This window comes from Anarhichas minor, unplaced genomic scaffold (genome assembly GCF_050575085.1).
Source record: "Anarhichas minor isolate MPS153535 unplaced genomic scaffold, ASM5057508v1 ptg000027l, whole genome shotgun sequence".
NCBI lineage: Eukaryota > Metazoa > Chordata > Actinopteri > Perciformes > Anarhichadidae > Anarhichas > Anarhichas minor.
Genome location: NW_027466473.1, coordinates 14,842,339 through 14,862,265, shown reverse-complemented (window position 1 = coordinate 14,862,265; position 19,927 = coordinate 14,842,339). Strand labels below are relative to the sequence as shown.

The following is a 19,927-nucleotide window of genomic DNA, read 5'->3' as shown; positions in this document are numbered from 1 at the left end:
TTCCCACAATGCAGCAATGTGTAGGGCTAGTGGCGCAATGGACAACGCGTCTGACTACGGATCAGAAGATTCTAGGTTCGACTCCTGGCTAGCTCGTACGATTCTTTAACTTGTAGGTCACTTGCTCCTCGTTAAACAAGTTCTTGCCCTACAAACTGCTCAACTAACTAAATTGACATCCTTATAGAGACAAATGATGTCGACAAAGGCTTTCAGATTGCGTGGGACAAAAGGTTTGTAGATTTCAGTTATGTTCACTGGCTATCTCCTACGAGTCTTTAACTTATAAATCACTTACTCCTCGTTTCACAACTTCCTGCTCTACAAACTGTGTATAAAAAGCGTCTGACTACTACTCTGTAGGGCGGAGCAATTCTAGGTGGAACTTTTGGCTAGCTTGTACAATTCCTCTGAATCAATTGCCGCTCGTTTCTAAAGTTCCTGCTCTACTGCCTGTTGAATCAAGTAGAGTTGATATCCAGAGCTCAAAATATGCAAGAAAGAGGCACTTTGTCAACCAAGTGGCCGTGATCGTATAGTGGTTAGTACTCTGCGTTGTGGTCGCAGCAACCCCGGTTCGAATCCGGGTCACGGCAGCAATGATGAGTTGTGCATGTTTTAAGCTGTTGTAGTTGTAGTGTACTCCAGTCTCATTTCATGTAGTTTGAAACTTGCCAGCTTCAGCCAATTTTTCTAAATGAAGCCCGATGTTTTCATAAAGTTCCTGCTCTACTGCCTGTTGAATCAAGTAGAGTTGATATCCAGAGCTCAAAATATGCAAGAAAGAGGCACTTTGTCAACCAAGTGGCCGTGATCGTATAGTGGTTAGTACTCTGCGTTGTGGTCGCAGCAACCCCGGTTCGAATCCGGGTCACGGCAGCAATGATGAGTTGTGCATGTTTTAAGCTGTTGTAGTTGTAGTGTACTCCAGTCTCATTTCATGTAGTTTGAAACTTGCCAGCTTCAGCCAATTTTTCTAAATGAAGCCCGATGTTTTCATAAAGTTCCTGCTCTACTGCCTGTTGAATCAAGTAGAGTTGATATCCAGAGCTCAAAATATGCAAGAAAGAGGCACTTTGTCAACCAAGTGGCCGTGATCGTATAGTGGTTAGTACTCTGCGTTGTGGTCGCAGCAACCCCGGTTCGAATCCGGGGCACGGCAGCAATGATGAGTTGTGCATGTTTTAAGCTGTTGTAGTTGTAGTGTACTCCAGTCTCATTTCATGTAGTTTGAAACTTGCCAGCTTCAGCCAATTTTTCTAAATGAAGCCCGATGTTTTCCGACGACACCAGTAATTGTACTGGAGTTGTCCACACGTTGTCCACACGTTTGCATGAACTGCTGTCGGAACACGGCATTTCCCACAATGCACCAATGTGTAGGGCTAGTGGCGCAATGGACAACGCGTCTGACTACGGATCAGAAGATTCTAGGTTCGACTCCTTGCTAGCTCGTACGATTCTTTAACTTGTAGGTCACTTGCTCCTCGTTAAACAAGTTATTGCCCTACAAACTGCTCAACTAAGTAAATTTACATCCTTATAGAGACAAATGATGTCGACAAAGGCTTTCAGATTGCGTGGGACAAAAGGTTTGTAGATTTCAGTTATGTTCACTGGCTATCTCCTACGAGTCTTTAACTTATAAATCACTTACTCCTCGTTTCACAACTTCCTGCTCTACAAACTGTGTATAATAAGCGTCTGACTACTACTCTGTAGGGCGGAGCAATTCTAGGTGGAACTTTTGGCTAGCTTGTACAATTCCTCTGAATCAATTGCCGCTCGTTTCTAAAGTTCCTGCTCTACTGCCTGTTGAATCAAGTAGAGTTGATATCCAGAGCTCAAAATATGCAAGAAAGAGGCACTTTGTCAACCAAGTGGCCGTGATCGTATAGTGGTTAGTACTCTGCGTTGTGGTCGCAGCAACCCCGGTTCGAATCCGGGGCACGGCAGCAATGATGAGTTGTGCATGTTTTAAGCTGTTGTAGTTGTAGTGTACTCCAGTCTCATTTCATGTAGTTTGAAACTTGCCAGCTTCAGCCAATTTTTCTAAATGAAGCCCGATGTTTTCCGACGACACCAGTAATTGTACTGGAGTTGTCCACACGTTGTCCACACGTTTGCATGAACTGCTGTCGGAACACGGCATTTCCCACAATGCACCAATGTGTAGGGCTAGTGGCGCAATGGACAACGCGTCTGACTACGGATCAGAAGATTCTAGGTTCGACTCCTTGCTAGCTCGTACGATTCTTTAACTTGTAGGTCACTTGCTCCTCGTTAAACAAGTTATTGCCCTACAAACTGCTCAACTAAGTAAATTTACATCCTTATAGAGACAAATGATGTCGACAAAGGCTTTCAGATTGCGTGGGACAAAAGGTTTGTAGATTTCAGTTATGTTCACTGGCTATCTCCTACGAGTCTTTAACTTATAAATCACTTACTCCTCGTTTCACAACTTCCTGCTCTACAAACTGTGTATAATAAGCGTCTGACTACTACTCTGTAGGGCGGAGCAATTCTAGGTGGAACTTTTGGCTAGCTTGTACAATTCCTCTGAATCAATTGCCGCTCGTTTCTAAAGTTCCTGCTCTACTGCCTGTTGAATCAAGTAGAGTTGATATCCAGAGCTCAAAATATGCAAGAAAGAGGCACTTTGTCAACCAAGTGGCCGTGATCGTATAGTGGTTAGTACTCTGCGTTGTGGTTGCAGCAACCCCGGTTCGAATCCGGGTCACGGCAGCAATGATGAGTTGTGCATGTTTTAAGCTGTTGTAGTTGTAGTGTACTCCAGTCTCATTTCATGTAGTTTGAAACTTGCCAGCTTCAGCCAATTTTTCTAAATGAAGCCCGATGTTTTCCGACGACACCAGTAATTGTACTGGAGTTGTCCACACGTTGTCCACACGTTTGCATGAACTGCTGTCGGAACACGGCATTTCCCACAATGCACCAATGTGTAGGGCTAGTGGCGCAATGGACAACGCGTCTGACTACGGATCAGAAGATTCTAGGTTCGACTCCTGGCTAGCTCGTACGATTCTTTAACTTGTAGGTCACTTGCTCCTCGTTAAACAAGTTCTTGCCCTACAAACTGCTCAACTAAGTAAATTTACATCCTTATAGAGACAAATGATGTCGACAAAGGCTTTCAGATTGCGTGGGACAAAAGGTTTGTAGATTTCAGTTATGTTCACTGGCTATCTCCTACGAGTCTTTAACTTATAAATCACTTACTCCTCGTTTCACAACTTCCTGCTCTACAAACTGTGTATAAAAAGCGTCTGACTACTACTCTGTAGGGCGGAGCAATTCTAGGTGGAACTTTTGGCTAGCTTGTACAATTCCTCTGAATCAATTGCCGCTCGTTTCTAAAGTTCCTGCTCTACTGCCTGTTGAATCAAGTAGAGTTGATATCCAGAGCTCAAAATATGCAAGAAAGAGGCACTTTGTCAACCAAGTGGCCGTGATCGTATAGTGGTTAGTACTCTGCGTTGTGGTCGCAGCAACCCCGGTTCGAATCCGGGTCACGGCAGCAATGATGAGTTGTGCATGTTTTAAGCTGTTGTAGTTGTAGTGTACTCCAGTCTCATTTCATGTAGTTTGAAACTTGCCAGCTTCAGCCAATTTTTCTAAATGAAGCCCGATGTTTTCCGACGACACCAGTAATTGTACTGGAGTTGTCCACACGTTGTCCACACGTTTGCATGAACTGCTGTCGGAACACGGCATTTCCCACAATGCACCAATGTGTAGGGCTAGTGGCGCAATGGACAACGCGTCTGACTATGGATCAGAAGATTCTAGGTTCGACTCCTGGCTAGCTCGTACGATTCTTTAACTTGTAGGTCACTTGCTCCTCGTTAAACAAGTTATTGCCCTACAAACTGCTCAACTAAGTAAATTTACATCCTTATAGAGACAAATGATGTCGACAAAGGCTTTCAGATTGCGTGGGACAAAAGGTTTGTAGATTTCAGTTATGTTCACTGGCTATCTCCTACGAGTCTTTAACTTATAAATCACTTACTCCTCGTTTCACAACTTCCTGCTCTACAAACTGTGTATAAAAAGCGTCTGACTACTACTCTGTAGGGCGGAGCAATTCTAGGTGGAACTTTTGGCTAGCTTGTACAATTCCTCTGAATCAATTGCCGCTCGTTTCTAAAGTTCCTGCTCTACTGCCTGTTGAATCAAGTAGAGTTGATATCCAGAGCTCAAAATATGCAAGAAAGAGGCACTTTGTCAACCAAGTGGCCGTGATCGTATAGTGGTTAGTACTCTGCGTTGTGGTCGCAGCAACCCCGGTTCGAATCCGGGTCACGGCAGCAATGATGAGTTGTGCATGTTTTAAGCTGTTGTAGTTGTAGTGTACTCCAGTCTCATTTCATGTAGTTTGAAACTTGCCAGCTTCAGCCAATTTTTCTAAATGAAGCCCGATGTTTTCCGACGACACCAGTAATTGTACTGGAGTTGTCCACACGTTGTCCACACGTTTGCATGAACTGCTGTCGGAACACGGCATTTCCCACAATGCACCAATGTGTAGGGCTAGTGGCGCAATGGACAACGCGTCTGACTACGGATCAGAAGATTCTAGGTTCGACTCCTGGCTAGCTCGTACGATTCTTTAACTTGTAGGTCACTTGCTCCTCGTTAAACAAGTTATTGCCCTACAAACTGCTCAACTAAGTAAATTTACATCCTTATAGAGACAAATGATGTCGACAAAGGCTTTCAGATTGCGTGGGACAAAAGGTTTGTAGATTTCAGTTATGTTCACTGGCTATCTCCTACGAGTCTTTAACTTATAAATCACTTACTCCTCGTTTCACAACTTCCTGCTCTACAAACTGTGTATAAAAAGCGTCTGACTACTACTCTGTAGGGCGGAGCAATTCTAGGTGGAACTTTTGGCTAGCTTGTACAATTCCTCTGAATCAATTGCCGCTCGTTTCTAAAGTTCCTGCTCTACTGCCTGTTGAATCAAGTAGAGTTGATATCCAGAGCTCAAAATATGCAAGAAAGAGGCACTTTGTCAACCAAGTGGCCGTGATCGTATAGTGGTTAGTACTCTGCGTTGTGGTCGCAGCAACCCCGGTTCGAATCCGGGTCACGGCAGCAATGATGAGTTGTGCATGTTTTAAGCTGTTGTAGTTGTAGTGTACTCCAGTCTCATTTCATGTAGTTTGAAACTTGCCAGCTTCAGCCAATTTTTCTAAATGAAGCCCGATGTTTTCCGACGACACCAGTAATTGTACTGGAGTTGTCCACACGTTGTCCACACGTTTGCATGAACTGCTGTCGGAACACGGCATTTCCCACAATGCACCAATGTGTAGGGCTAGTGGCGCAATGGACAACGCGTCTGACTACGGATCAGAAGATTCTAGGTTCGACTCCTGGCTAGCTCGTACGATTCTTTAACTTGTAGGTCACTTGCTCCTCGTTAAACAAGTTCTTGCCCTACAAACTGCTCAACTAAGTAAATTTACATCCTTATAGAGACAAATGATGTCGACAAAGGCTTTCAGATTGCGTGGGACAAAAGGTTTGTAGATTTCAGTTATGTTCACTGGCTATCTCCTACGAGTCTTTAACTTATAAATCACTTACTCCTCGTTTCACAACTTCCTGCTCTACAAACTGTGTATAAAAAGCGTCTGACTACTACTCTGTAGGGCGGAGCAATTCTAGGTGGAACTTTTGGCTAGCTTGTACAATTCCTCTGAATCAATTGCCGCTCGTTTCTAAAGTTCATGCTCTACTGCCTGTTGAATCAAGTAGAGTTGATATCCAGAGCTCAAAATATGCAAGAAAGAGGCACTTTGTCAACCAAGTGGCCGTGATCGTATAGTGGTTAGTACTCTGCGTTGTGGTTGCAGCAACCCCGGTTCGAATCCGGGTCACGGCAGCAATGATGAGTTGTGCATGTTTTAAGCTGTTGTAGTTGTAGTGTACTCCAGTCTCATTTCATGTAGTTTGAAACTTGCCAGCTTCAGCCAATTTTTCTAAATGAAGCCCGATGTTTTCCGACGACACCAGTAATTGTACTGGAGTTGTCCACACGTTGTCCACACGTTTTCATGAACTGCTGTCGGAACACGGCATTTCCCACAATGCACCAATGTGTAGGGCTAGTGGCGCAATGGACAACGCGTCTGACTACGGATCAGAAGATTCTAGGTTTGACTCCTGGCTAGCTCGTACGATTCTTTAACTTGTAGGTCACTTGCTCCTCGTTAAACAAGTTCTTGCCCTACAAACTGCTCAACTAAGTAAATTTACATCCTTATAGAGACAAATGATGTCGACAAAGGCTTTCAGATTGCGTGGGACAAAAGGTTTGTAGATTTCAGTTATGTTCACTGGCTATCTCCTACGAGTCTTTAACTTATAAATCACTTACTCCTCGTTTCACAACTTCCTGCTCTACAAACTGTGTATAAAAAGCGTCTGACTACTACTCTGTAGGGCGGAGCAATTCTAGGTGGAACTTTTGGCTAGCTTGTACAATTCCTCTGAATCAATTGCCGCTCGTTTCTAAAGTTCCTGCTCTACTGCCTGTTGAATCAAGTAGAGTTGATATCCAGAGCTCAAAATATGCAAGAAAGAGGCACTTTGTCAACCAAGTGGCCGTGATTGTATAGTGGTTAGTACTCTGCGTTGTGGTCGCAGCAACCCCGGTTCGAATCCGGGTCACGGCAGCAATGATGAGTTGTGCATGTTTTAAGCTGTTGTAGTTGTAGTGTACTCCAGTCTCATTTCATGTAGTTTGAAACTTGCCAGCTTCAGCCAATTTTTCTAAATGAAGCCCGATGTTTTCCGACGACACCAGTAATTGTACTGGAGTTGTCCACACGTTGTCCACACGTTTGCATGAACTGCTGTCGGAACACGGCATTTCCCACAATGCACCAATGTGTAGGGCTAGTGGCGCAATGGACAACGCGTCTGACTACGGATCAGAAGATTCTAGGTTCGACTCCTGGCTAGTTCGTACGATTCTTTAACTTGTAGGTCACTTGCTCCTCGTTAAACAAGTTATTGCCCTACAAACTGCTCAACTAAGTAAATTTACATCCTTATAGAGACAAATGATGTCGACAAAGGCTTTCAGATTGCGTGGGACAAAAGGTTTGTAGATTTCAGTTATGTTCACTGGCTATCTCCTACGAGTCTTTAACTTATAAATCACTTACTCCTCGTTTCACAACTTCCTGCTCTACAAACTGTGTATAAAAAGCGTCTGACTACTACTCTGTAGGGCGGAGCAATTCTAGGTGGAACTTTTGGCTAGCTTGTACAATTCCTCTGAATCAATTGCCGCTCGTTTCTAAAGTTCCTGCTCTACTGCCTGTTGAATCAAGTAGAGTTGATATCCAGAGCTCAAAATATGCAAGAAAGAGGCACTTTGTCAACCAAGTGGCCGTGATCGTATAGTGGTTAGTACTCTGCGTTGTGGTCGCAGCAACCCCGGTTCGAATCCGGGTCACGGCAGCAATGATGAGTTGTGCATGTTTTAAGCTGTTGTAGTTGTAGTGTACTCCAGTCTCATTTCATGTAGTTTGAAACTTGCCAGCTTCAGCCAATTTTTCTAAATGAAGCCCGATGTTTTCCGACGACACCAGTAATTGTACTGGAGTTGTCCACACGTTGTCCACACGTTTGCATGAACTGCTGTCGGAACACGGCATTTCCCACAATGCACCAATGTGTAGGGCTAGTGGCGCAATGGACAACGCGTCTGACTACGGATCAGAAGATTCTAGGTTCGACTCCTGGCTAGCTCGTACGATTCTTTAACTTGTAGGTCACTTGCTCCTCGTTAAACAAGTTCTTGCCCTACAAACTGCTCAACTAAGTAAATTTACATCCTTATAGAGACAAATGATGTCGACAAAGGCTTTCAGATTGCGTGGGACAAAAGGTTTGTAGATTTCAGTTATGTTCACTGGCTATCTCCTACGAGTCTTTAACTTATAAATCACTTACTCCTCGTTTCACAACTTCCTGCTCTACAAACTGTGTATAAAAAGCGTCTGACTACTACTCTGTAGGGCGGAGCAATTCTAGGTGGAACTTTTGGCTAGCTTGTACAATTCCTCTGAATCAATTGCCGCTCGTTTCTAAAGTTCATGCTCTACTGCCTGTTGAATCAAGTAGAGTTGATATCCAGAGCTCAAAATATGCAAGAAAGAGGCACTTTGTCAACCAAGTGGCCGTGATCGTATAGTGGTTAGTACTCTGCGTTGTGGTTGCAGCAACCCCGGTTCGAATCCGGGTCACGGCAGCAATGATGAGTTGTGCATGTTTTAAGCTGTTGTAGTTGTAGTGTACTCCAGTCTCATTTCATGTAGTTTGAAACTTGCCAGCTCCAGCCAATTTTTCTAAATGAAGCCCGATGTTTTCCGACGACACCAGTAATTGTACTGGAGTTGTCCACACGTTGTCCACACGTTTTCATGAACTGCTGTCGGAACACGGCATTTCCCACAATGCACCAATGTGTAGGGCTAGTGGCGCAATGGACAACGCGTCTGACTACGGATCAGAAGATTCTAGGTTTGACTCCTGGCTAGCTCGTACGATTCTTTAACTTGTAGGTCACTTGCTCCTCGTTAAACAAGTTCTTGCCCTACAAACTGCTCAACTAAGTAAATTTACATCCTTATAGAGACAAATGATGTCGACAAAGGCTTTCAGATTGCGTGGGACAAAAGGTTTGTAGATTTCAGTTATGTTCACTGGCTATCTCCTACGAGTCTTTAACTTATAAATCACTTACTCCTCGTTTCACAACTTCCTGCTCTACAAACTGTGTATAAAAAGCGTCTGACTACTACTCTGTAGGGCAGAGCAATTCTAGGTGGAACTTTTGGCTAGCTTGTACAATTCCTCTGAATCAATTGCCGCTCGTTTCTAAAGTTCCTGCTCTACTGCCTGTTGAATCAAGTAGAGTTGATATCCAGAGCTCAAAATATGCAAGAAAGAGGCACTTTGTCAACCAAGTGGCCGTGATCGTATAGTGGTTAGTACTCTACGTTGTGGTCGCAGCAACCCCGGTTCGAATCCGGGTCACGGCAGCAATGATGAGTTGTGCATGTTTTAAGCTGTTGTAGTTGTAGTGTACTCCAGTCTCATTTCATGTAGTTTGAAACTTGCCAGCTTCAGCCAATTTTTCTAAATGAAGCCCGATGTTTTCCGACGACACCAGTAATTGTACTGGAGTTGTCCACACGTTGTCCACACATTTGCATGAACTGCTGTCGGAACACGGCATTTCCCACAATGCAGCAATGTGTAGGGCTAGTGGCGCAATGGACAACGCGTCTGACTACGGATCAGAAGATTCTAGGTTCGACTCCTGGCTAGCTCGTACGATTCTTTAACTTGTAGGTCACTTGCTCCTCGTTAAACAAGTTCTTGCCCTACAAACTGCTCAACTAAGTAAATTTACATCCTTATAGAGACAAATGATGTCGACAAAGGCTTTCAGATTGCGTGGGACAAAAGGTTTGTAGATTTCAGTTATGTTCACTGGCTATCTCCTACGAGTCTTTAACTTATAAATCACTTACTCCTCGTTTCACAACTTCCTGCTCTACAAACTGTGTATAAAAAGCGTCTGACTACTACTCTGTAGGGCGGAGCAATTCTAGGTGGAACTTTTGGCTAGCTTGTACAATTCCTCTGAATCAATTGCCGCTCGTTTCTAAAGTTCCTGCTCTACTGCCTGTTGAATCAAGTAGAGTTGATATCCAGAGCTCAAAATATGCAAGAAAGAGGCACTTTGTCAACCAAGTGGCCGTGATCGTATAGTGGTTAGTACTCTGCGTTGTGGTCGCAGCAACCCCGGTTCGAATCCGGGTCACGGCAGCAATGATGAGTTGTGCATGTTTTAAGCTGTTGTAGTTGTAGTGTACTCCAGTCTCATTTCATGTAGTTTGAAACTTGCCAGCTCCAGCCAATTTTTCTAAATGAAGCCCGATGTTTTCCGACGACACCAGTAATTGTACTGGAGTTGTCCACACGTTGTCCACACGTTTTCATGAACTGCTGTCGGAACACGGCATTTCCCACAATGCACCAATGTGTAGGGCTAGTGGCGCAATGGACAACGCGTCTGACTACGGATCAGAAGATTCTAGGTTTGACTCCTGGCTAGCTCGTACGATTCTTTAACTTGTAGGTCACTTGCTCCTCGTTAAACAAGTTCTTGCCCTACAAACTGCTCAACTAAGTAAATTTACATCCTTATAGAGACAAATGATGTCGACAAAGGCTTTCAGATTGCGTGGGACAAAAGGTTTGTAGATTTCAGTTATGTTCACTGGCTATCTCCTACGAGTCTTTAACTTATAAATCACTTACTCCTCGTTTCACAACTTCCTGCTCTACAAACTGTGTATAAAAAGCGTCTGACTACTACTCTGTAGGGCAGAGCAATTCTAGGTGGAACTTTTGGCTAGCTTGTACAATTCCTCTGAATCAATTGCCGCTCGTTTCTAAAGTTCCTGCTCTACTGCCTGTTGAATCAAGTAGAGTTGATATCCAGAGCTCAAAATATGCAAGAAAGAGGCACTTTGTCAACCAAGTGGCCGTGATCGTATAGTGGTTAGTACTCTACGTTGTGGTCGCAGCAACCCCGGTTCGAATCCGGGTCACGGCAGCAATGATGAGTTGTGCATGTTTTAAGCTGTTGTAGTTGTAGTGTACTCCAGTCTCATTTCATGTAGTTTGAAACTTGCCAGCTTCAGCCAATTTTTCTAAATGAAGCCCGATGTTTTCCGACGACACCAGTAATTGTACTGGAGTTGTCCACACGTTGTCCACACATTTGCATGAACTGCTGTCGGAACACGGCATTTCCCACAATGCAGCAATGTGTAGGGCTAGTGGCGCAATGGACAACGCGTCTGACTACGGATCAGAAGATTCTAGGTTCGACTCCTGGCTAGCTCGTACGATTCTTTAACTTGTAGGTCACTTGCTCCTCGTTAAACAAGTTCTTGCCCTACAAACTGCTCAACTAAGTAAATTTACATCCTTATAGAGACAAATGATGTCGACAAAGGCTTTCAGATTGCGTGGGACAAAAGGTTTGTAGATTTCAGTTATGTTCACTGGCTATCTCCTACGAGTCTTTAACTTATAAATCACTTACTCCTCGTTTCACAACTTCCTGCTCTACAAACTGTGTATAAAAAGCGTCTGACTACTACTCTGTAGGGCGGAGCAATTCTAGGTGGAACTTTTGGCTAGCTTGTACAATTCCTCTGAATCAATTGCCGCTCGTTTCTAAAGTTCCTGCTCTACTGCCTGTTGAATCAAGTAGAGTTGATATCCAGAGCTCAAAATATGCAAGAAAGAGGCACTTTGTCAACCAAGTGGCCGTGATCGTATAGTGGTTAGTACTCTGCGTTGTGGTCGCAGCAACCCCGGTTCGAATCCGGGTCACGGCAGCAATGATGAGTTGTGCATGTTTTAAGCTGTTGTAGTTGTAGTGTACTCCAGTCTCATTTCATGTAGTTTGAAACTTGCCAGCTTCAGCCAATTTTTCTAAATGAAGCCCGATGTTTTCCGACGACACCAGTAATTGTACTGGAGTTGTCCACACGTTGTCCACACATTTGCATGAACTGCTGTCGGAACACGGCATTTCCCACAATGCAGCAATGTGTAGGGCTAGTGGCGCAATGGACAACGCGTCTGACTACGGATCAGAAGATTCTAGGTTCGACTCCTGGCTAGCTCGTACGATTCTTTAACTTGTAGGTCACTTGCTCCTCGTTAAACAAGTTCTTGCCCTACAAACTGCTCAACTAAGTAAATTTACATCCTTATAGAGACAAATGATGTCGACAAAGGCTTTCAGATTGCGTGGGACAAAAGGTTTGTAGATTTCAGTTATGTTCACTGGCTATCTCCTACGAGTCTTTAACTTATAAATCACTTACTCCTCGTTTCACAACTTCCTGCTCTACAAACTGTGTATAAAAAGCGTCTGACTACTACTCTGTAGGGCGGAGCAATTCTAGGTGGAACTTTTGGCTAGCTTGTACAATTCCTCTGAATCAATTGCCGCTCGTTTCTAAAGTTCCTGCTCTACTGCCTGTTGAATCAAGTAGAGTTGATATCCAGAGCTCAAAATATGCAAGAAAGAGGCACTTTGTCAACCAAGTGGCCGTGATCGTATAGTGGTTAGTACTCTGCGTTGTGGTCGCAGCAACCCCGGTTCGAATCCGGGTCACGGCAGCAATGATGAGTTGTGCATGTTTTAAGCTGTTGTAGTTGTAGTGTACTCCAGTCTCATTTCATGTAGTTTGAAACTTGCCAGCTTCAGCCAATTTTTCTAAATGAAGCCCGATGTTTTCCGACGACACCAGTAATTGTACTGGAGTTGTCCACACGTTGTCCACACATTTGCATGAACTGCTGTCGGAACACGGCATTTCCCACAATGCAGCAATGTGTAGGGCTAGTGGCGCAATGGACAACGCGTCTGACTACGGATCAGAAGATTCTAGGTTCGACTCCTGGCTAGCTCGTACAATTCTTTAACTTGTAGGTCACTTGCTCCTCGTTAAACAAGTTCTTGCCCTACAAACTGCTCAACTAAGTAAATTTACATCCTTATAGAGACAAATGATGTCGACAAAGGCTTTCAGATTGCGTGGGACAAAAGGTTTGTAGATTTCAGTTATGTTCACTGGCTATCTCCTACGAGTCTTTAACTTATAAATCACTTACTCCTCGTTTCACAACTTCCTGCTCTACAAACTGTGTATAAAAAGCGTCTGACTACTACTCTGTAGGGCGGAGCAATTCTAGGTGGAACTTTTGGCTAGCTTGTACAATTCCTCTGAATCAATTGCCGCTCGTTTCTAAAGTTCCTGCTCTACTGCCTGTTGAATCAAGTAGAGTTGATATCCAGAGCTCAAAATATGCAAGAAAGAGGCACTTTGTCAACCAAGTGGCCGTGATCGTATAGTGGTTAGTACTCTGCGTTGTGGTCGCAGCAACCCCGGTTCGAATCCGGGTCACGGCAGCAATGATGAGTTGTGCATGTTTTAAGCTGTTGTAGTTGTAGTGTACTCCAGTCTCATTTCATGTAGTTTGAAACTTGCCAGCTTCAGCCAATTTTTCTAAATGAAGCCCGATGTTTTCCGACGACACCAGTAATTGTACTGGAGTTGTCCACACGTTGTCCACACATTTGCATGAACTGCTGTCGGAACACGGCATTTCCCACAATGCAGCAATGTGTAGGGCTAGTGGCGCAATGGACAACGCGTCTGACTACGGATCAGAAGATTCTAGGTTCGACTCCTGGCTAGCTCGTACGATTCTTTAACTTGTAGGTCACTTGCTCCTCGTTAAACAAGTTATTGCCCTACAAACTGCTCAACTAAGTAAATTTACATCCTTATAGAGACAAATGATGTCGACAAAGGCTTTCAGATTGCGTGGGACAAAAGGTTTGTAGATTTCAGTTATGTTCACTGGCTATCTCCTACGAGTCTTTAACTTATAAATCACTTACTCCTCGTTTCACAACTTCCTGCTCTACAAACTGTGTATAAAAAGCGTCTGACTACTACTCTGTAGGGCGGAGCAATTCTAGGTGGAACTTTTGGCTAGCTTGTACAATTCCTCTGAATCAATTGCCGCTCGTTTCTAAAGTTCCTGCTCTACTGCCTGTTGAATCAAGTAGAGTTGATATCCAGAGCTCAAAATATGCAAGAAAGAGGCACTTTGTCAACCAAGTGGCCGTGATCGTATAGTGGTTAGTACTCTGCGTTGTGGTCGCAGCAACCCCGGTTCGAATCCGGGTCACGGCAGCAATGATGAGTTGTGCATGTTTTAAGCTGTTGTAGTTGTAGTGTACTCCAGTCTCATTTCATGTAGTTTGAAACTTGCCAGCTTCAGCCAATTTTTCTAAATGAAGCCCGATGTTTTCCGACGACACCAGTAATTGTACTGGAGTTGTCCACACGTTGTCCACACATTTGCATGAACTGCTGTCGGAACACGGCATTTCCCACAATGCAGCAATGTGTAGGGCTAGTGGCGCAATGGACAACGCGTCTGACTACGGATCAGAAGATTCTAGGTTCGACTCCTGGCTAGCTCGTACGATTCTTTAACTTGTAGGTCACTTGCTCCTCGTTAAACAAGTTATTGCCCTACAAACTGCTCAACTAAGTAAATTTACATCCTTATAGAGACAAATGATGTCGACAAAGGCTTTCAGATTGCGTGGGACAAAAGGTTTGTAGATTTCAGTTATGTTCACTGGCTATCTCCTACGAGTCTTTAACTTATAAATCACTTACTCCTCGTTTCACAACTTCCTGCTCTACAAACTGTGTATAAAAAGCGTCTGACTACTACTCTGTAGGGCGGAGCAATTCTAGGTGGAACTTTTGGCTAGCTTGTACAATTCCTCTGAATCAATTGCCGCTCGTTTCTAAAGTTCCTGCTCTACTGCCTGTTGAATCAAGTAGAGTTGATATCCAGAGCTCAAAATATGCAAGAAAGAGGCACTTTGTCAACCAAGTGGCCGTGATCGTATAGTGGTTAGTACTCTGCGTTGTGGTCGCAGCAACCCCGGTTCGAATCCGGGTCACGGCAGCAATGATGAGTTGTGCATGTTTTAAGCTGTTGTAGTTGTAGTGTACTCCAGTCTCATTTCATGTAGTTTGAAACTTGCCAGCTTCAGCCAATTTTTCTAAATGAAGCCCGATGTTTTCCGACGACACCAGTAATTGTACTAGAGTTGTCCACACGTTGTCCACACGTTTTCATGAACTGCTGTCGGAACACGGCATTTCCCACAATGCACCAATGTGTAGGGCTAGTGGCGCAATGGACAACGCGTCTGACTACGGATCAGAAGATTCTAGGTTTGACTCCTGGCTAGCTCGTACGATTCTTTAACTTGTAGGTCACTTGCTCCTCGTTAAACAAGTTCTTGCCCTACAAACTGCTCAACTAAGTAAATTTACATCCTTATAGAGACAAATGATGTCGACAAAGGCTTTCAGATTGCGTGGGACAAAAGGTTTGTAGATTTCAGTTATGTTCACTGGCTATCTCCTACGAGTCTTTAACTTATAAATCACTTACTCCTCGTTTCACAACTTCCTGCTCTACAAACTGTGTATAAAAAGCGTCTGACTACTACTCTGTAGGGCGGAGCAATTCTAGGTGGAACTTTTGGCTAGCTTGTACAATTCCTCTGAATCAATTGCCGCTCGTTTCTAAAGTTCCTGCTCTACTGCCTGTTGAATCAAGTAGAGTTGATATCCAGAGCTCAAAATATGCAAGAAAGAGGCACTTTGTCAACCAAGTGGCCGTGATCGTATAGTGGTTAGTACTCTGCGTTGTGGTCGCAGCAACCCCGGTTCGAATCCGGGTCACGGCAGCAATGATGAGTTGTGCATGTTTTAAGCTGTTGTAGTTGTAGTGTACTCCAGTCTCATTTCATGTAGTTTGAAACTTGCCAGCTTCAGCCAATTTTTCTAAATGAAGCCCGATGTTTTCCGACGACACCAGTAATTGTACTGGAGTTGTCCACACGTTGTCCACACATTTGCATGAACTGCTGTCGGAACACGGCATTTCCCACAATGCAGCAATGTGTAGGGCTAGTGGCGCAATGGACAACGCGTCTGACTACGGATCAGAAGATTCTAGGTTCGACTCCTGGCTAGCTCGTACGATTCTTTAACTTGTAGGTCACTTGCTCCTCGTTAAACAAGTTCTTGCCCTACAAACTGCTCAACTAAGTAAATTTACATCCTTATAGAGACAAATGATGTCGACAAAGGCTTTCAGATTGCGTGGGACAAAAGGTTTGTAGATTTCAGTTATGTTCACTGGCTATCTCCTACGAGTCTTTAACTTATAAATCACTTACTCCTCGTTTCACAACTTCCTGCTCTACAAACTGTGTATAAAAAGCGTCTGACTACTACTCTGTAGGGCGGAGCAATTCTAGGTGGAACTTTTGGCTAGCTTGTACAATTCCTCTGAATCAATTGCCGCTCGTTTCTAAAGTTCCTGCTCTACTGCCTGTTGAATCAAGTAGAGTTGATATCCAGAGCTCAAAATATGCAAGAAAGAGGCACTTTGTCAACCAAGTGGCCCTGATCGTATAGTGGTTAGTACTCTGCGTTATGGTCGCAGCAACCCCGGTTCGAATCCGGGTCACGGCAGCAATGATGAGTTGTGCATGTTTTAAGCTGTTGTAGTTGTAGTGTACTCCAGTCTCATTTCATGTAGTTTGAAACTTGCCAGCTTCAGCCAATTTTTCTAAATGAAGCCCGATGTTTTCCGACGACACCAGTAATTGTACTGGAGTTGTCCACACGTTGTCCACACATTTGCATGAACTGCTGTCGGAACACGGCATTTCCCACAATGCAGCAATGTGTAGGGCTAGTGGCGCAATGGACAACGCGTCTGACTACGGATCAGAAGATTCTAGGTTCGACTCCTGGCTAGCTCGTACGATTCTTTAACTTGTAGGTCACTTGCTCCTCGTTAAACAAGTTATTGCCCTACAAACTGCTCAACTAAGTAAATTTACATCCTTATAGAGACAAATGATGTCGACAAAGGCTTTCAGATTGCGTGGGACAAAAGGTTTGTAGATTTCAGTTATGTTCACTGGCTATCTCCTACGAGTCTTTAACTTATAAATCACTTACTCCTCGTTTCACAACTTCCTGCTCTACAAACTGTGTATAAAAAGCGTCTGACTACTACTCTGTAGGGCGGAGCAATTCTAGGTGGAACTTTTGGCTAGCTTGTACAATTCCTCTGAATCAATTGCCGCTCGTTTCTAAAGTTCCTGCTCTACTGCCTGTTGAATCAAGTAGAGTTGATATCCAGAGCTCAAAATATGCAAGAAAGAGGCACTTTGTCAACCAAGTGGCCGTGATCGTATAGTGGTTAGTACTCTGCGTTGTGGTCGCAGCAACCCCGGTTCGAATCCGGGTCACGGCAGCAATGATGAGTTGTGCATGTTTTAAGCTGTTGTAGTTGTAGTGTACTCCAGTCTCATTTCATGTAGTTTGAAACTTGCCAGCTTCAGCCAATTTTTCTAAATGAAGCCCGATGTTTTCCGACGACACCAGTAATTGTACTGGAGTTGTCCACACGTTGTCCACACATTTGCATGAACTGCTGTCGGAACACGGCATTTCCCACAATGCAGCAATGTGTAGGGCTAGTGGCGCAATGGACAACGCGTCTGACTACGGATCAGAAGATTCTAGGTTCGACTCCTGGCTAGCTCGTACGATTCTTTAACTTGTAGGTCACTTGCTCCTCGTTAAACAAGTTCTTGCCCTACAAACTGCTCAACTAAGTAAATTTACATCCTTATAGAGACAAATGATGTCGACAAAGGCTTTCAGATTGCGTGGGACAAAAGGTTTGTAGATTTCAGTTATGTTCACTGGCTATCTCCTACGAGTCTTTAACTTATAAATCACTTACTCCTCGTTTCACAACTTCCTGCTCTACAAACTGTGTATAAAAAGCGTCTGACTACTACTCTGTAGGGCGGAGCAATTCTAGGTGGAACTTTTGGCTAGCTTGTACAATTCCTCTGAATCAATTGCCGCTCGTTTCTAAAGTTCCTGCTCTACTGCCTGTTGAATCAAGTAGAGTTGATATCCAGAGCTCAAAATATGCAAGAAAGAGGCACTTTGTCAACCAAGTGGCCGTGATCGTATAGTGGTTAGTACTCTGCGTTGTGGTCGCAGCAACCCCGGTTCGAATCCGGGTCACGGCAGCAATGATGAGTTGTGCATGTTTTAAGCTGTTGTAGTTGTAGTGTACTCCAGTCTCATTTCATGTAGTTTGAAACTTGCCAGCTTCAGCCAATTTTTCTAAATGAAGCCCGATGTTTTCCGACGACACCAGTAATTGTACTGGAGTTGTCCACACGTTGTCCACACATTTGCATGAACTGCTGTCGGAACACGGCATTTCCCACAATGCAGCAATGTGTAGGGCTAGTGGCGCAATGGACAACGCGTCTGACTACGGATCAGAAGATTCTAGGTTCGACTCCTGGCTAGCTCGTACGATTCTTTAACTTGTAGGTCACTTGCTCCTCGTTAAACAAGTTCTTGCCCTACAAACTGCTCAACTAAGTAAATTTACATCCTTATAGAGACAAATGATGTCGACAAAGGCTTTCAGATTGCGTGGGACAAAAGGTTTGTAGATTTCAGTTATGTTCACTGGCTATCTCCTACGAGTCTTTAACTTATAAATCACTTACTCCTCGTTTCACAACTTCCTGCTCTACAAACTGTGTATAAAAAGCGTCTGACTACTACTCTGTAGGGCGGAGCAATTCTAGGTGGAACTTTTGGCTAGCTTGTACAATTCCTCTGAATCAATTGCCGCTCGTTTCTAAAGTTCCTGCTCTACTGCCTGTTGAATCAAGTAGAGTTGATATCCAGAGCTCAAAATATGCAAGAAAGAGGCACTTTGTCAACCAAGTGGCCGTGATCGTATAGTGGTTAGTACTCTGCGTTGTGGTCGCAGCAACCCCGGTTCGAATCCGGGTCACGGCAGCAATGATGAGTTGTGCATGTTTTAAGCTGTTGTAGTTGTAGTGTACTCCAGTCTCATTTCATGTAGTTTGAAACTTGCCAGCTTCAGCCAATTTTTCTAAATGAAGCCCGATGTTTTCCGACGACACCAGTAATTGTACTGGAGTTGTCCACACGTTGTCCACACATTTGCATGAACTGCTGTCGGAACACGGCATTTCCCACAATGCAGCAATGTGTAGGGCTAGTGGCGCAATGGACAACGCGTCTGACTACGGATCAGAAGATTCTAGGTTCGACTCCTGGCTAGCTCGTACGATTCTTTAACTTGTAGGTCACTTGCTCCTCGTTAAACAAGTTCTTGCCCTACAAACTGCTCAACTAAGTAAATTTACATCCTTATAGAGACAAATGATGTCGACAAAGGCTTTCAGATTGCGTGGGACAAAAGGTTTGTAGATTTCAGTTATGTTCACTGGCTATCTCCTACGAGTCTTTAACTTATAAATCACTTACTCCTCGTTTCACAACTTCCTGCTCTACAAACTGTGTATAAAAAGCGTCTGACTACTACTCTGTAGGGCGGAGCAATTCTAGGTGGAACTTTTGGCTAGCTTGTACAATTCCTCTGAATCAATTGCCGCTCGTTTCTAAAGTTCCTGCTCTACTGCCTGTTGAATCAAGTAGAGTTGATATCCAGAGCTCAAAATATGCAAGAAAGAGGCACTTTGTCAACCAAGTGGCCCTGATCGTATAGTGGTTAGTACTCTGCGTTATGGTCGCAGCAACCCCGGTTCGAATCCGGGTCACGGCAGCAATGATGAGTTGTGCATGTTTTAAGCTGTTGTAGTTGTAGTGTACTCCAGTCTCATTTCATGTAGTTTGAAACTTGCCAGCTTCAGCCAATTTTTCTAAATGAAGCCCGATGTTTTCCGACGACACCAGTAATTGTACTGGAGTTGTCCACACGTTGTCCACACATTTGCATGAACTGCTGTCGGAACACGGCATTTCCCACAATGCAGCAATGTGTAGGGCTAGTGGCGCAATGGACAACGCGTCTGACTACGGATCAGAAGATTCTAGGTTCGACTCCTGGCTAGCTCGTACGATTCTTTAACTTGTAGGTCACTTGCTCCTCGTTAAACAAGTTCTTGCCCTACAAACTGCTCAACTAAGTAAATTTACATCCTTATAGAGACAAATGATGTCGACAAAGGCTTTCAGATTGCGTGGGACAAAAGGTTTGTAGATTTCAGTTATGTTCACTGGCTATCTCCTACGAGTCTTTAACTTATAAATCACTTACTCCTCGTTTCACAACTTCCTGCTCTACAAAC

At 44.0% G+C, this 19,927-nt stretch overlaps 1 protein-coding gene and 45 non-coding genes across 46 annotated transcripts in view; 45 read left to right on the top strand and 1 right to left on the bottom strand.

The window, feature by feature from the left end:
* Window positions 1–19,927, bottom strand: part of cfap54 (cilia and flagella associated 54) — a 122,804-nt gene that overhangs the window by 27,355 nt on the left and 75,522 nt on the right. The window lies entirely within an intron of this gene.
* trnar-acg (transfer RNA arginine (anticodon ACG)) lies at window positions 24–96 on the top strand. Its single transcript has one exon. It is a non-coding gene; the product is annotated as a tRNA-Arg (tRNA).
* On the top strand, window positions 525–596 carry trnah-gug (transfer RNA histidin (anticodon GUG)). Its single transcript has one exon. It is a non-coding gene; the product is annotated as a tRNA-His (tRNA).
* trnah-gug (transfer RNA histidin (anticodon GUG)) lies at window positions 808–879 on the top strand. The gene has a single exon. It is a non-coding gene; the product is annotated as a tRNA-His (tRNA).
* trnar-acg (transfer RNA arginine (anticodon ACG)) lies at window positions 1,383–1,455 on the top strand. The gene has a single exon. It is a non-coding gene; the product is annotated as a tRNA-Arg (tRNA).
* On the top strand, window positions 2,176–2,248 carry trnar-acg (transfer RNA arginine (anticodon ACG)). The gene has a single exon. It is a non-coding gene; the product is annotated as a tRNA-Arg (tRNA).
* trnah-gug (transfer RNA histidin (anticodon GUG)) lies at window positions 2,677–2,748 on the top strand. The gene has a single exon. It is a non-coding gene; the product is annotated as a tRNA-His (tRNA).
* Window positions 2,969–3,041, top strand: trnar-acg (transfer RNA arginine (anticodon ACG)). The gene has a single exon. It is a non-coding gene; the product is annotated as a tRNA-Arg (tRNA).
* trnah-gug (transfer RNA histidin (anticodon GUG)) lies at window positions 3,470–3,541 on the top strand. Its single transcript has one exon. It is a non-coding gene; the product is annotated as a tRNA-His (tRNA).
* Window positions 3,762–3,834, top strand: trnah-aug (transfer RNA histidin (anticodon AUG)). The gene has a single exon. It is a non-coding gene; the product is annotated as a tRNA-His (tRNA).
* trnah-gug (transfer RNA histidin (anticodon GUG)) lies at window positions 4,263–4,334 on the top strand. Its single transcript has one exon. It is a non-coding gene; the product is annotated as a tRNA-His (tRNA).
* trnar-acg (transfer RNA arginine (anticodon ACG)) lies at window positions 4,555–4,627 on the top strand. Its single transcript has one exon. It is a non-coding gene; the product is annotated as a tRNA-Arg (tRNA).
* trnah-gug (transfer RNA histidin (anticodon GUG)) lies at window positions 5,056–5,127 on the top strand. Its single transcript has one exon. It is a non-coding gene; the product is annotated as a tRNA-His (tRNA).
* Window positions 5,348–5,420, top strand: trnar-acg (transfer RNA arginine (anticodon ACG)). Its single transcript has one exon. It is a non-coding gene; the product is annotated as a tRNA-Arg (tRNA).
* On the top strand, window positions 5,849–5,920 carry trnah-gug (transfer RNA histidin (anticodon GUG)). The gene has a single exon. It is a non-coding gene; the product is annotated as a tRNA-His (tRNA).
* On the top strand, window positions 6,141–6,213 carry trnar-acg (transfer RNA arginine (anticodon ACG)). The gene has a single exon. It is a non-coding gene; the product is annotated as a tRNA-Arg (tRNA).
* On the top strand, window positions 6,642–6,713 carry trnah-gug (transfer RNA histidin (anticodon GUG)). Its single transcript has one exon. It is a non-coding gene; the product is annotated as a tRNA-His (tRNA).
* Window positions 6,934–7,006, top strand: trnar-acg (transfer RNA arginine (anticodon ACG)). Its single transcript has one exon. It is a non-coding gene; the product is annotated as a tRNA-Arg (tRNA).
* Window positions 7,435–7,506, top strand: trnah-gug (transfer RNA histidin (anticodon GUG)). Its single transcript has one exon. It is a non-coding gene; the product is annotated as a tRNA-His (tRNA).
* On the top strand, window positions 7,727–7,799 carry trnar-acg (transfer RNA arginine (anticodon ACG)). The gene has a single exon. It is a non-coding gene; the product is annotated as a tRNA-Arg (tRNA).
* trnah-gug (transfer RNA histidin (anticodon GUG)) lies at window positions 8,228–8,299 on the top strand. The gene has a single exon. It is a non-coding gene; the product is annotated as a tRNA-His (tRNA).
* Window positions 8,520–8,592, top strand: trnar-acg (transfer RNA arginine (anticodon ACG)). The gene has a single exon. It is a non-coding gene; the product is annotated as a tRNA-Arg (tRNA).
* Window positions 9,313–9,385, top strand: trnar-acg (transfer RNA arginine (anticodon ACG)). Its single transcript has one exon. It is a non-coding gene; the product is annotated as a tRNA-Arg (tRNA).
* Window positions 9,814–9,885, top strand: trnah-gug (transfer RNA histidin (anticodon GUG)). The gene has a single exon. It is a non-coding gene; the product is annotated as a tRNA-His (tRNA).
* On the top strand, window positions 10,106–10,178 carry trnar-acg (transfer RNA arginine (anticodon ACG)). Its single transcript has one exon. It is a non-coding gene; the product is annotated as a tRNA-Arg (tRNA).
* Window positions 10,899–10,971, top strand: trnar-acg (transfer RNA arginine (anticodon ACG)). Its single transcript has one exon. It is a non-coding gene; the product is annotated as a tRNA-Arg (tRNA).
* On the top strand, window positions 11,400–11,471 carry trnah-gug (transfer RNA histidin (anticodon GUG)). Its single transcript has one exon. It is a non-coding gene; the product is annotated as a tRNA-His (tRNA).
* trnar-acg (transfer RNA arginine (anticodon ACG)) lies at window positions 11,692–11,764 on the top strand. The gene has a single exon. It is a non-coding gene; the product is annotated as a tRNA-Arg (tRNA).
* Window positions 12,193–12,264, top strand: trnah-gug (transfer RNA histidin (anticodon GUG)). Its single transcript has one exon. It is a non-coding gene; the product is annotated as a tRNA-His (tRNA).
* Window positions 12,485–12,557, top strand: trnar-acg (transfer RNA arginine (anticodon ACG)). Its single transcript has one exon. It is a non-coding gene; the product is annotated as a tRNA-Arg (tRNA).
* Window positions 12,986–13,057, top strand: trnah-gug (transfer RNA histidin (anticodon GUG)). Its single transcript has one exon. It is a non-coding gene; the product is annotated as a tRNA-His (tRNA).
* trnar-acg (transfer RNA arginine (anticodon ACG)) lies at window positions 13,278–13,350 on the top strand. The gene has a single exon. It is a non-coding gene; the product is annotated as a tRNA-Arg (tRNA).
* On the top strand, window positions 13,779–13,850 carry trnah-gug (transfer RNA histidin (anticodon GUG)). The gene has a single exon. It is a non-coding gene; the product is annotated as a tRNA-His (tRNA).
* On the top strand, window positions 14,071–14,143 carry trnar-acg (transfer RNA arginine (anticodon ACG)). Its single transcript has one exon. It is a non-coding gene; the product is annotated as a tRNA-Arg (tRNA).
* trnah-gug (transfer RNA histidin (anticodon GUG)) lies at window positions 14,572–14,643 on the top strand. Its single transcript has one exon. It is a non-coding gene; the product is annotated as a tRNA-His (tRNA).
* trnar-acg (transfer RNA arginine (anticodon ACG)) lies at window positions 14,864–14,936 on the top strand. The gene has a single exon. It is a non-coding gene; the product is annotated as a tRNA-Arg (tRNA).
* Window positions 15,365–15,436, top strand: trnah-gug (transfer RNA histidin (anticodon GUG)). The gene has a single exon. It is a non-coding gene; the product is annotated as a tRNA-His (tRNA).
* On the top strand, window positions 15,657–15,729 carry trnar-acg (transfer RNA arginine (anticodon ACG)). Its single transcript has one exon. It is a non-coding gene; the product is annotated as a tRNA-Arg (tRNA).
* trnar-acg (transfer RNA arginine (anticodon ACG)) lies at window positions 16,450–16,522 on the top strand. The gene has a single exon. It is a non-coding gene; the product is annotated as a tRNA-Arg (tRNA).
* trnah-gug (transfer RNA histidin (anticodon GUG)) lies at window positions 16,951–17,022 on the top strand. The gene has a single exon. It is a non-coding gene; the product is annotated as a tRNA-His (tRNA).
* On the top strand, window positions 17,243–17,315 carry trnar-acg (transfer RNA arginine (anticodon ACG)). The gene has a single exon. It is a non-coding gene; the product is annotated as a tRNA-Arg (tRNA).
* Window positions 17,744–17,815, top strand: trnah-gug (transfer RNA histidin (anticodon GUG)). Its single transcript has one exon. It is a non-coding gene; the product is annotated as a tRNA-His (tRNA).
* Window positions 18,036–18,108, top strand: trnar-acg (transfer RNA arginine (anticodon ACG)). Its single transcript has one exon. It is a non-coding gene; the product is annotated as a tRNA-Arg (tRNA).
* Window positions 18,537–18,608, top strand: trnah-gug (transfer RNA histidin (anticodon GUG)). Its single transcript has one exon. It is a non-coding gene; the product is annotated as a tRNA-His (tRNA).
* trnar-acg (transfer RNA arginine (anticodon ACG)) lies at window positions 18,829–18,901 on the top strand. Its single transcript has one exon. It is a non-coding gene; the product is annotated as a tRNA-Arg (tRNA).
* Window positions 19,622–19,694, top strand: trnar-acg (transfer RNA arginine (anticodon ACG)). Its single transcript has one exon. It is a non-coding gene; the product is annotated as a tRNA-Arg (tRNA).